Source organism: Stigmatopora nigra, chromosome 4 (assembly GCF_051989575.1).
Source record: "Stigmatopora nigra isolate UIUO_SnigA chromosome 4, RoL_Snig_1.1, whole genome shotgun sequence".
In the NCBI taxonomy this organism is placed as follows: Eukaryota; Metazoa; Chordata; class Actinopteri; order Syngnathiformes; family Syngnathidae; genus Stigmatopora; species Stigmatopora nigra.
Genome location: NC_135511.1, coordinates 5,193,463 through 5,206,599, shown reverse-complemented (window position 1 = coordinate 5,206,599; position 13,137 = coordinate 5,193,463).

Below are 13,137 nucleotides of genomic sequence, written 5' to 3'. Positions count from 1 at the left end.
TACAATGAAACGATAGGCTGTGTAAGATTTCCTTGACCTGCTGTCTATGGACAAGGTCTCCAGTTAATTACATTTCCAACTCCCTGCCTATTATATTTTCAGCTATCCTTGGAGATTAACATGGAAGCTCCTAAATCCACTACACAATTTCCATTTCAGTCATCAAGACTTCTTTTCTTTTTTTTAAAGAGCTTCATATCATCTGTTTAATATGGGGGACGGGGGACTGTATACATGTATTTGTGTCTGCAAATACATATGCATGCATCATTCATTTGGCGATTTGTCTGTTCTGTCGTGACGGATAAAGTGAGATCACGCGCTCATTCTAGCCATTGGCTGGGTTAGATGAAATCCATCCCGAATGGCAATTAGGAAAAGCCCCCTAAATCTGAATAAATAGGAAAAAAGCAAATGAAATGTAATTCCATTTCATAGGAGTTCATGGTGGTGGTACACACAAAATAATGTTAGAACCTGATGCCAGTGTGTATAGAAGTCATAAAACAAAGAACAAGATGTCAAGGTAACATCATAAAAGCAGTCTCTGGAAAATAATCCCACAGTGTAAATGACAATTTCATACAACTACAATTGTGAAGCATGACACACCTTTGCCGAATATATGCAGACGTACAGTGACATGCACCCAGACGAGACGATTGGTAGGGTATGTTTGTTTGGGTGGAACCTGACCCTGTCTATACCCTACAGCGCACTATACAGTACATGCACATTGAAACAACGGGATACATGAGCTGGCCGGTGCAGTGCTGAGTCTCACAGGGGCTGTCACACATTCTCAGATTAAAGTGACCCTTGCAATGGGGGGCACACACCTGTGTCATATGGAGGACCCTCATGAAAACATTCTTTGACAAAAGTAAGGGTGTTTCATTAATACTTAAGCTATTATTGGGCACACATTTAAAGCCTAAAATACGATGGCATATTAAAGAAACAAGTTTGCAGTGTTATTGGGGGCCAAAACTAGACTATACGTTTGTTTATATTTAGTGGAATTTTACTAGTCATTTTTAAAACATTTAAGTCACCAAATATACAAAAATACAACAATAAGTTATGCTACAAATATTTTTTATTCAGGGGCACGGGGGTGCTGGAGCCTATCCCAACCAACTATGGCATTATGCGGGGGACACCCTGAATTGGTTGCCAGCTAATCACAGGGCACACAGAGTCAGACAACTATTCTCGTTCACACTCATATCTACGGTCAATTTAAAGTGGTCAACCAGTCTTCTCTGAATATTTGTGGGATGTGGGAAGGATCTGGAGTACCCAGAGAAAACACACTAACAGGCCTGGGGAAAACACGCAAACTCCACAAATGGAGGCCGAAACCCCCTGGGGATTCAATTCTTGATCTTATAACTGCGAGGTGGACGTCCAAAACACAGTTTCATTGGGCCAGATGAAGATAATCATAATTCGAGATAACATTTTGAGTCATATATGGTTCACCCACAGGTACAAAATGAGGGGAAAAAATAATTTCAATTGACCCAGGAACTGAAGACTTTGTATGAGTCTCAGAGAGGGAAAGGAGAAATACATATTCTACACTTATTCGACAGATACAGAAACTAGAAAGACTGTGTGCCCATTTTCTTAGCTACTTTTTAGCTGTTTAGAGTGTGTCAGCATCTTTATGCACATGACGGATGTCACGTTCCTCACACATTGGCTGCGCTTATAAGCAGGGTTTTTTTTTTAAAAAAAATGCATAATTTTCTCCATTATCAGAGGTTAAAGAAATGTGCGTTTTGCACAGTTAAACATTTTGTGCAACCAATCTTTCACAACAAGGTCATTTATACAAGGTGCTGTCTAGAGCTTCCATATAAATTCCAGCTAAATCAAAGGGAGAATTGCCCTCTCAATGACACTGAGGCGAAGACCTCAGGTCAGAAAACAGTGATAGGCAAGTTGGCTAGCAGCCAAACTTAAAAAAATCTCTTGACAACATTGTAATAGGAGTGTTTGTGTAACATAATGCTTCACGTGTGGTGTCTGTTCACTAGCACACATACACTACAGTGCGCACCATCAAGCATAAAGTTTAACCACCACACAAATCTGCGGGGCCTCGGCAGAATGTAAGCGAAAAGTATTGCTGCATTATTTTGAACTCGTTTCCACACGATAGGAGACAAATGGACATATATTAAGGAACATTGTTTCACACACAAACAACAGAACAAAAACCATGTACAGTTATTCATCCGTAGAATGACTAGGAACTACGACTGTAGAGTTTATATAGACAGGATTGGGTGGATAGGTGGGGTGTTCATGCGGGGCTCTGGGCATGTGGGTCCTGTCCTGCCCTCGACCTGCGAATGCTGGCGCACCCTGCCCTGCAGCTGGCTAAATAAAGAGCCCCAGGGTGGGCTGGACAGGGCGGCAGGAGAAACAGACACAGAGTCGGCATTACCCAGTTAATCTCATTAGGGAGGCAGCCCTGCCAAGCTATTAGGGGTCAGCCAGAGTACCACGTCACTCAATGCACCTTTGGCACTCCCTGTAACCCCCAGGCAGGTTTGAGCTAAGAATTACACTTTACTACACTAAAGGCTGTGGGGTGAAGCGAGTGTGAGCTTGGAAGTAAAGGTTGGGTGCAGGCAATAAAGATAGGCTTTGAAATTCAGTTCGATTGAAGGTAAAAAAGGTCGATAGGACCAGACAGGAAGGGGAAAAAAGTAAACTATAAATATGCTAACATTAGAAGCGAAAGGATGAATAACAAGGTTTTGCTTCTGAAGCTTGTTTTAATGTACTTAGATAAATGGAATGACTAGAAAGGGCCAAAGCAAATGATGGGATGGCCTTATTATAAAATACCAGACAAAATTAGCAGTTTAATGTAGCAGAGACTTTAAGATTGAATCATCCAAAAACTCTAAAATTGCATAGTGTAAATTGACGATATTGCAGTATGATTTTTTTGGGAAATGCTAAAATATTTACATGAGCACAAAAATTATCCTTTTCCTCTCATTTTGCATGCACTACTGAGATAGTGTTTTACATGGTGTTTAGCAACATGCCTTTCAGCTACGTTTAAAAAATGCAAAATCAGTCAGAGAAATTTGTCTCAGTTTTGATAAATCACATTGCACATGCTAAATTAATTTGTTTGCCCATAGCCCTCCCTCACCATGCAAAATCAACTGTAAAGTAATTTAGAGTGTTTGGCAGACAACATGCTAGCTTCAAGAAATGATAGTTCTTTGCATGCACAATCAAGGCTGTGCCCAGTCTTTCATGTGCGTATCTTTATCTAATTAGACAACAGGAGAGTTATCTGTAATGTAAAATCCTGAAAACTGTAGGACAAGTAGCATTTTAAAAATATGAAATTTGATTTGTTTGTTCCAATGAAAATGAACAGAACTGTTTTTGTGTAAAAGAGGTGTTTTGGCACAACTGTGAGTATTACTGGCAAACTACAAAAAAGCCTGCATCATTTTGTATTTTTTTAGAAGTTTGAAAAGTGTGAATAGCTTAAAGTGTGTGGGTGTGCCCCTAAAAGGGGAAAAAAAGATATATAGTTTTTTTGGCAAAAAAATCCACCCAATTATCTGGAAATATATTATTTGTCATCTTAACAATGCATACATAGATGTAGGTCTATCTTGTTAGTTAAAATGAATGCAGGGAATGAGCAGGGTGAGAGCCAACAGATCAACTGTTGAAAACCTCAATCTCATTAATGCAACTCCAAATGCAGAGGAAATACAGTGGCTGGAAGCAACAAATAGGATCAAGTAAAAGGATATGTAAAAGTAAACTGAGGCAGAGGTTTTGTCGAGGCTTTAAAAAGTGACCTTTGGCCATCTTTTCTGTCATTAACCAATAACACCTACCCCTAAAACGTGGATAATTGATTGCAAACCAATCAATCATGTTCTTTTTTCCACAGACATTTGAACCTTATTGGCTGGTTGATAGACTCAGTGAGTAACATGGGGATTGTTTGAGTGACAGGCTGGTTCCCCATGTCAGGAATTCTTACTGGACATCATAATCAAGATTGGACGCGCCTTGTAAACTGTCCATAAAATCCTCCATGGCCAATGAAAGACTCCCCCAGCTTGTCACCAAAAACACATGGGGGTGAAGTCCAACAAGTGATGGAAGTTGCTAACGCAATATGTAAGGGAGTCAAGGGAAAGGGTGAGTGTTTACAGCAGAGTTCAGGCTGATTTTGCACTGCCTTGGGACTCTGGCCAAGGCTGAGATTGGGGTAATCTCATGATGGCTTCAGTGTGAAATGGGATCAGAAGAAGGACCGAGGGAGGGACTGGGGTCATTGTATAAAAAGGATAAACTTGGCCTTGAGAGTTGAAATTGTTTAACTAGATGCTTTGGGCTTGAATGAACTGTAGCACTACAGAGAGAAAATAACAACCCCATATTATTATCGCTCCAAATTTTAAAGTTTGACAAAGGGCTTGATCTAATTCCTAAAAAACTTTTAAAAGAAAATTATGATCAGCGGATCAAAGAAGCAAATCAATTCTGGGAACACAGCACAAGGTTCTGTTTTCAGTTGTTTTCAAAAACTAAATGCATATTCATAGTTAAAATGACCCAGTAAACACTTAAAGTAAAGTTGCACTCTGTTAAAGTGCCTGAGGGGTTATTACACAGCAGGCTGTGGATTTTTTTTTCAAAGCTGATCAAGCAAACCTTACAGTTGCCTCAATTTTAATGCTCCACAGTTAAAGAGTGGTAGTGCCCTTTTACCTCTCAGCAGGGGAGAGACAAAGTAGAGGAAAGGGGATGTGTTGATAATGACTGTCTCTGGCGTGAGAGAGGATACATTTGCCTAGTAGAACCATTTCTATCTACCAAACACAAGGCCAGGGAGCCAGAGCCGGCCAGTAATCACATTTTCTGTTGCCTGTGAAAGTAAACGAATGTGCATGTGCCTAGTTCTTTTTAAACAAAATAAAAAATAATTTCAACTAATCCAGGATTAGTTCAAATACAGATTGACACAGCAGGTTTTCAGGTACTATGTTTTCTGCAATGCTAGCTAGGTTAAGATTATTGATACCTTACAAGCACACACACATCCTTAACATTTCCAATCTACTGGTTTTGTTGTGGCATATACGGAGGTGAGAACTACACAACAGCACATTTTCTTTCTTTGGACACCCATTTTTTAAAAAAATGTTTTGACTTTCACAGTGGGTCAACAAAGATTTTCCCTCTGTTCTTCAAAACGATAAATTAATAATTCCTCAACAACTTTTCAAGTTTTGTGTTAAAGTGACGTTATCAAACAAAAGGTCTACACTACAGGGAATCAGGGTGATAATAGCAAAAGGATATTCAGGTTAAGAGAGCAAATATGGGTATCTACAACAGAACAAGTGCAGCGATCTTAGAAAAAAATCTGAAAATGTATAATCATATTTTAATCTGCCTCCCGTAGAAATTGTATTCATTGAATAAATCCAATATTTACACTGTCTGATATGTATGTTATAGTGATAGGATTATTTTCCCACTCGCGTTCTTTCTTTCTTTTTCTTTTTTTTGGGGGTTTCACAAGCATTTCTGGCGAGGTATCTTCCAGCCTTGGGACGTGAAAATAGGCAGAAAATCTAACTGTTCCATTTCAAGGAATATTTTTACTGTTGCTAATGCGACTTAAATACCTTATTCCACAGCTGAGTAGGCTGGCACCTGCTACAAGCAACAGCTAGCCTATTATAGCTCAGTTCAGTGCTGTCGCTAATTTTTTGATTCAATTAGCATGCCTGAGTTTTCCAGGCTAATGGCATACTACTTCACAGTTTTTCCTCTGATTAATCGCTACACATCTGCGAGCCATTGAACATACACGTTTGTGCTACAAATGTGTTACTGCATTTACTGTCGTACATTCAGTTTGTTAGTAAAACTTGATAAATGACTAATACATGTACACATTCTTTTTATACGTGGCTATTCCCATTCTCACTTTGTTTGGCTGCAATTGACAAGATTTGACGTCAAATATAAGTGATTATGGCCAGGCCCTCCTATTCAAAATAAATTGGATTGAGGTCGATCATGGTCAACAGCGCTGTAACATTAAATATTTACAAGTGACATATCTTGACAATGATTCAATAAGTGATTAGCGTGTCGGCCTCACAGTTCTGGGGTTCTGGGTTCGATCCCAGTTTGGTAATTCTGTGTGGAGTTTGCACATCCTCCCCGAGGTTTCGTGGGTTTTCTCCAGGCACTGAAGTATAAACTGAAGCATACCAGAGCACCCCACAAAAAAGAAATTTTTCTGTATAAAAAATATACCAATACCCACCAAAGAATATAAATAAATATACAAATTAGTGAGTCTCCTCATGAACTGGACAAGTATGAACTGTACATAAATGTCATGAGTAATTCTTATTGGCTGTCAGTTACAGTGGTTGGATAGCAATATATGTAATACCAATATGGGAGCTATTTGATTTGACCACAATTTGCATGGTTATAATAGCTTATTGATTGGTTTAACGTGGCTGCACTGTAATAACTGGCCACAAGCCTCTCATTGTTTATTTCAAGCTGTGCTGCTCCTTTGCCCGACCCTAAGCTTGTCAATACTTGCCAGATCATCATCCAAAAACAAACGCTTGACTGACCCCAGACTGTTTTATACCGTTTCTTTATTTGAATAATTCCTGTTCTTAAAGAACTTTCATTTTTCAAATCAGCCTAAATGGAAGATTGCTCTCACATATATACAGCGTAATATACTGTACATACTAAACACTAAGAGCACATTTAAGAATTGACATGAAAGCAAACTGCGATTAAAAAAAGTAGGTTAAAACCACGTCGGCATTCGTTTAATGACATCAAACATTGAAAATCCATGTTCTTCTATGGTTAGCCCAAACAAAATCAATATATTTTTTTAATTTAAAAAAATGTTAGGTTCCTAGTGTGCCTTGGGGTTATGAAATTATGTCGTTGAAAGTTTTTCCTGGGTGAATTCAATGTTTATTGTTGGCAAAATGATGAATTGGTATAAACTTAAATTCAGCAGAAAGTAAAAGCATATATTTAGGATTTAGTCAGTCAACTCTTTTGCTATCACTGACGGAAATAGGCGTCCAAACCATTTGAACAGGGAAAGACTGACAAGAAAACAACAAAATTATGTCTCTCTGGTAAATGGATGCCTCAGATAACTAAAAGATTTAGTCGAAAAAAATCCCAAACAAAATGCTTCTAAAAGTAGTTTCATTAACTTCAGAAGAAAATGTGGCAATTATGTAGAGCACAAAGGCCAAAAAGCATCCTAGTGGTCCATTGCTGTGACAGATCAATTCTAAAACATCTCTGTTTCCGCTGTTATGAAGCCATTTGTGCAATACAAAGAGCAAAGGGGTGGACGGAGAAGAAAAGGATAAATGTAAGGGGGTGTTAGAAAAAGGCAGACAGGCAGTGGTCCTTGGTTGAGAGGTCAGAATGAAGGCAATGCGGCAATGCCCACTGTGGCCACTCAGCTGGAACTAAACGTGGACGCCGAGACGCCAACTGTTGGAGCACATCCAAAAACCTGCTGCGCTTTCTCTTGCTTCCTTTCTGCTCCCGACTCAACAATAGGTGGGAGCCCACCCCCTTTTCCCCCAAACTCTTCGCTCAATCACTCAGTCAAAGACTTTAACGTTTTCATTATGGACAGGACAAGGATGGAAATGAGGCGGTAAAAAATACTGAAACAGATGAAAGTTAAGGACGGCGGACTGAACGTTATACCAAAAATAAAAATAAAACAAAAAAATAAAAATCATATATTTCCATCTTTTCCGGTTTTTGTGCTGCACTACCCTTTCTCCAGTATAGCCACACATGTACACAGAAAGTCACACACATACCATCTGTGAACACCAACACATGACAGAGCAAATAGGATTACTGTATGAAGGAAGGCAACGGGGATGATCCAAACACCATAATAACATTTCTTAGTAGCAGAGGGGTGGGGCAGGAAAAGGGGTGGTGAAGGTGTGGGGTGAATGTTGGGTATACCAGGAAACAAGGCGGGGTCAGACAGAGGCTTAGTTGATAAAAAGTTCAGACCTAGAGCGCAATGATCTAATGGCTCTCTCTCTTGTGAAACAGGGCTTAGTTTATGCCTGGGGAAAAAGAGGATACATTGCAAGAATTGAGTATATGAAAATCTAACGACAACAAATGGGCAGACCTCTTGCTTACATCTTCAAAACAAGTATTTGATTGGTCAAAAGGTGATGAAACTAGAGATTGGAATATTCCAACGCTTTATCGGCCACTCATTTAAATCGTTGGCTGCCGTAAACGAAACTAGATGTCCAAAATGAAACAGTGGACTCTTATGAATAATATAACTTCAAGTAGATATTCTTCTGATTAGATTCTCTCACTTATTTAAGGTCAATTTTTCTTCATAAGAACATCATGAGGTATTTTTTAGGTTTACCAACAATTCTCTAACAGTACAATGTAAGAAGCATGAATACATGTTATTTTTTTGGTCAAAAAATAGGTTTAGATTTTTATATTTCAAACTGCATGTCAGTTTTCAAAGAAATGTCTGTGTTCCAACATACAATATAATTTCCATTTTCAATTTTAATCTTGATAAATCAATGACAAATCCATTATTTTAGGTAAATAAATAGATAGGTGCATGTGTGTCTACTGGTCGATGAGATTTTGCCCTCCAATTTTCAAGGGTTATTACGCGCCACCAACATACATAAACCTTTGGCCATGGTTAACAAAACATGTACAGTGTCAAGTGTGATTAAACCTCAAAGTTAAATCCTTGGCATTACCCTGTCATTCGGAAGAAACATTTTCATATCACTTTATTATCATGTGATTTGTCGACTAATATTGAATGTATTAAAAGAGATTATGGTAGCATTAGAGGATTATAGGTCTTTTGAGGAACCATGAATCGCACAGTGGCTCCCTAATGCACCCTTAGAAACTCACATACACATTTATAATGATCAATCACAACAACCGTGCCATATATAAAAAGGATTAGAGCATAGCATACATGACCAAATTGCATTGCAAAATAAGTGTGTTGCCAGCGCGCACGGATGAATTCATACAGATCATATGTGCAGATCAGCATTGATTGGGGGAAAACATAGTAGCCAGGGGGCCAAACAGGTCAGGAATCCCAGGCATGGGTTTAAGCTGTAATGCAACATCTATGTCAAAAGCCTCAAAGGCTATAAGGCTAAATCTTCTAGTTGGGTCGGCCGGGTCTCGAGCAGGAACTACTATAAAATCTAACATGAGCACATCTCAAGTGATCCACAGGAGCCAGCCTGACATGTGACTGACTGCGACACCTCGAGATCAGAGTTCAATACAGATTTCAGCAAATCTAAGCATGCACGGCATGAGCTTATATCCAGTGAGGGGCTTGACCTCTGACTCTTACCCGTTAAGACCTTTGAAGTTTTTTACACTGACCTAGACTTGACTCCTTCATCTGGGATGTTAGCTATACTAATTACTGCCTGATAGGTGCCTGGTGCCAAACACAATTCATTTCCCTCCACTTCTCTGAGACGTTGCTTCAACAGCTGGTGCCAACGTCCCTTAACACTTGTGAAGTGTTCACAACGCAAAGTGCAAGACAAGCTTCTTTTCTGGCAATCTATTTTCATTTGTTTAGGTTTTTTTCCCCTTCTCAAGATGAATACTGTCTAATCATATCTCAATTCATCAGTCCATCCAAAAAAACCCACCAACACAAACTCATGTAAATTGAAAATTTACTTGACATAAGTAATTACGATTGCAAACAATGCACTTCTCTATTGATAATCCTCATCTCTAAATGGTATTTTTTTTACCATTATTCAATAGGTTGGTAGGTAATTTGGTTTAGTTAAAACAGATTACGATTGGCATGATTAGATGTGCTGCAGAGCCCACAGTTGGAATATAAAAATACCAATGATTGGGTTTATTTAAATGTAGGTATCAAAATTGTAATTATAACAAAAATTCAATCTATAATGTAATCCTAACGGCGTGAAACTTGCCAACCTGCTTTCTATGATGCACACTGCACCATGTAGCAATCCAATTCTCAACTCAGTTTTTCTTGCCAACTCAAGACATACAAAATAAACCAGATGATAGCTCAACATTTATAGCATGAAAACAGTGGCCAAATCTGGCCTTGTGCCAATAGGCAAATTGACTGCAGTTTCCCCTCTGTGCATGCAATGCCCAATGCAAACAATCTGATTCATTCATTTTGTAATTAAGTTCAATCAGTAGAGTCACAGGACACTACACAACAAACCCATTGACAAACAGTACAGAATTCAGATGTCTAATGTTCCACCAGTACAGTTGACCTTTGAAACTCTTTGTCAATTGTGCCAAAAGTATAGTGCTTATCAGAACATTCAGGCCTTTTTTCTTGTATTTTGTGTGTGTCGTTGAAACTAACTAATACTTAACATGAGTCCCCAGTATGGAAGAGCAACATGGATTACTTGCCACTTGGTCCAAGCTTGGAGAACGTTTTGTTCAACGTGTGAGCGCAGCTGTATCAGTGCGGGTGTATCTGTAAGTCTACATATGGAGAGCCTGTTGCTGAGCATACCCATGCACATACCGATATCTGTGTACACAAGGCGTTTGTGTGAGAGTACACGTTGACAAGTGAGCCCTGCAATTGGCGACATACTGGCTGAACAGCATTAAGTGGGAGGAACGGAGGTAAGAGGAGACCACATTTGATGGAAGAGCGAAATTCCTATTTTCAGGATTCACTTTGAGATGTCAATGAGGTGTCACACACACACTTTTGATTGAATGTTTAAACAAACATGGATCATTGAAGCAGAATAGTACATTTATTAACATTAGATTAATTTCTTTGAATAATAGTTGTTCTTAATATTTAGGTTAACTTAGAGCTATATAAGGGGAAACGCCTTCTGGGCATTACTTTGTGAACATGTATTATCATGAATGCTTCTTTCTAGCAAGAAACTGCATTTAGTTAAGAACTGCTCATTAAGATACATCTATTGCCAAATTGCCAGAGACTTAGTGGACTATTTTCAGAGTAGTCAGCAGACACAGGTCATAGGTTAGCCATGGGCTGTCTAAAACGGTGACAGGCCGTTGATGGTCGGAGGGATGCTGTTGGATAAACACATCGGGAGGAGGCAGAGACAACGCTTGAGGATTAGGAGCCAAAGATTTCAGTGAGACAACAGCACAACCTCTGTCATTACTCACAGTCACAACAAGCACCAGAAGCACAACAACTCTCCAAGCACTTTATAATTGCTGCTTCCAAGACCACAAACAAGCTACCTTATTGCTTGCCCTTCTCGACTGTGTGTTGCATTCAGTAAAGGGAGAGGGGAAAAATCATTCTCTAATTGCAACGCTTTTCTCATACGAGCACACATTGGTTTTTGCGGACTGTTTGTATCTTGTCAAGGAGATGGCTGGCTAATAAAGTTTTATCTGTCAGCATGCGGCACATGGGATAAAGCAAGGGTACAGCTTTAACTCAAAACCACCACTTAAATACACTGGAACTTTTATAAACAAGCTTCTGACTAAATAAGATAACTTTTCTCTGTCAAAAAAGATTTATTAAAACAATTATTGTAATCTAATGCTAAATATAATGACTTAAGGCAGTTTTGAATGATTGAATAATCACATTATCTTTTGGGATAATTCACAATAAAAACTGAATTAATTAATAAAATTGATTTGTTGCAAAGGCTCATCTGACACAGGCAATCCCTTCTGACTGGTTGCGGTCAAAGGAATAAAAAACAGTTTGGGCATCTAACTTAATGCAAAAAAAAAACAAGATCAATCACTCTCAACACGGAAGTGTGGGTTGTCTTAAACGTGATGCGGCAGTGGTGGCATCAGGAATTTACAGGCATTTACAGTGACACTCTCATGTGATTACTCAATAGATTAGCTTCTCTCTGCTCTAATCTACTTGATCCCATTAACTAAATTCACCTTATGGTGGCAACTACGGGGAACCCTTTACATAGGCTAAAGTAGGATTATATGTATTTCACTAGTCACACCTGCATTCAGCCAATTGCGCATTAAAATGTGGTGTGAAGTTTTCTTTTTTTTGACAGGAAAAGGCACATTGAGGCAGCGAAAAGCACACAAAAAACACACAAAAATGTGTATTATTATGTTAACCTAGGATTTTTATGTAACCAAATTGAATTTAAAAGTTCTAATCAATTATTTGTTATTTAAAGTATTTCTAACTCATTTTATCAAGTTGAAGTAACTCTCATGATTAGGTGTGTGAGCTATACTTATGTTTCTTAGTAAACTCAATAAAAAAATGATAAGATGTGTGAACTTAGCCTTAGTCTTAGTCTCTATGTATCCAAAGAGCACATTGACAGCTGGCTAGGTAGCCAGGATGTTGAGCTCATTTGTGTGTGGACAATGATGCCTGTGTTTACATGCAAACTGGTTAACTGAAGTCAGTTTGCTTAAAATGTTGAGCTTTAACAGTTAAATTTTTTAATTAGCTTTTCATTTTTCAAAGTGCTTTGTCGTCATGATCTGAATGGCATCCTGTTTGCTTAAAGATGTTAAAGCGATATAAAGTACCTGTTTAAAAATATATAATATTTCAAGCATTTCAAATGATCAGTTTTTGAGGTACTGCAGTGTTTCATAAAAAATACAGAAAAACATTAATAATAGTAGGTGCTTGATTTCATTCCACCCAAATCAAGAGGAAACCTTTTTAAATATCTGGTGTCTTACAAGAGTAATGGTTTGCTGCTTATTTTAGAATAAACTTAATTGGTTAAATTATCTAGAATTTAAAACAAATCTAAAGTCAACTGAAGTCGAAAGGTAATAATGACATCTAACTGGGCTGAATAAATTGGCATAAATAGCTGAGACATTTGAAAACAAAGATGAACAAGAATAAATGCAACAGAATCCACTTTCTTTACAATCATCTTCTTAGAGCAGCCATCAAATGTGTTGGAAGGGCTGTGCATTTTTCTCCTAAGTAGTTTGCCACATGTTTAGGTCAGGGGTAAAGGCTGGGCG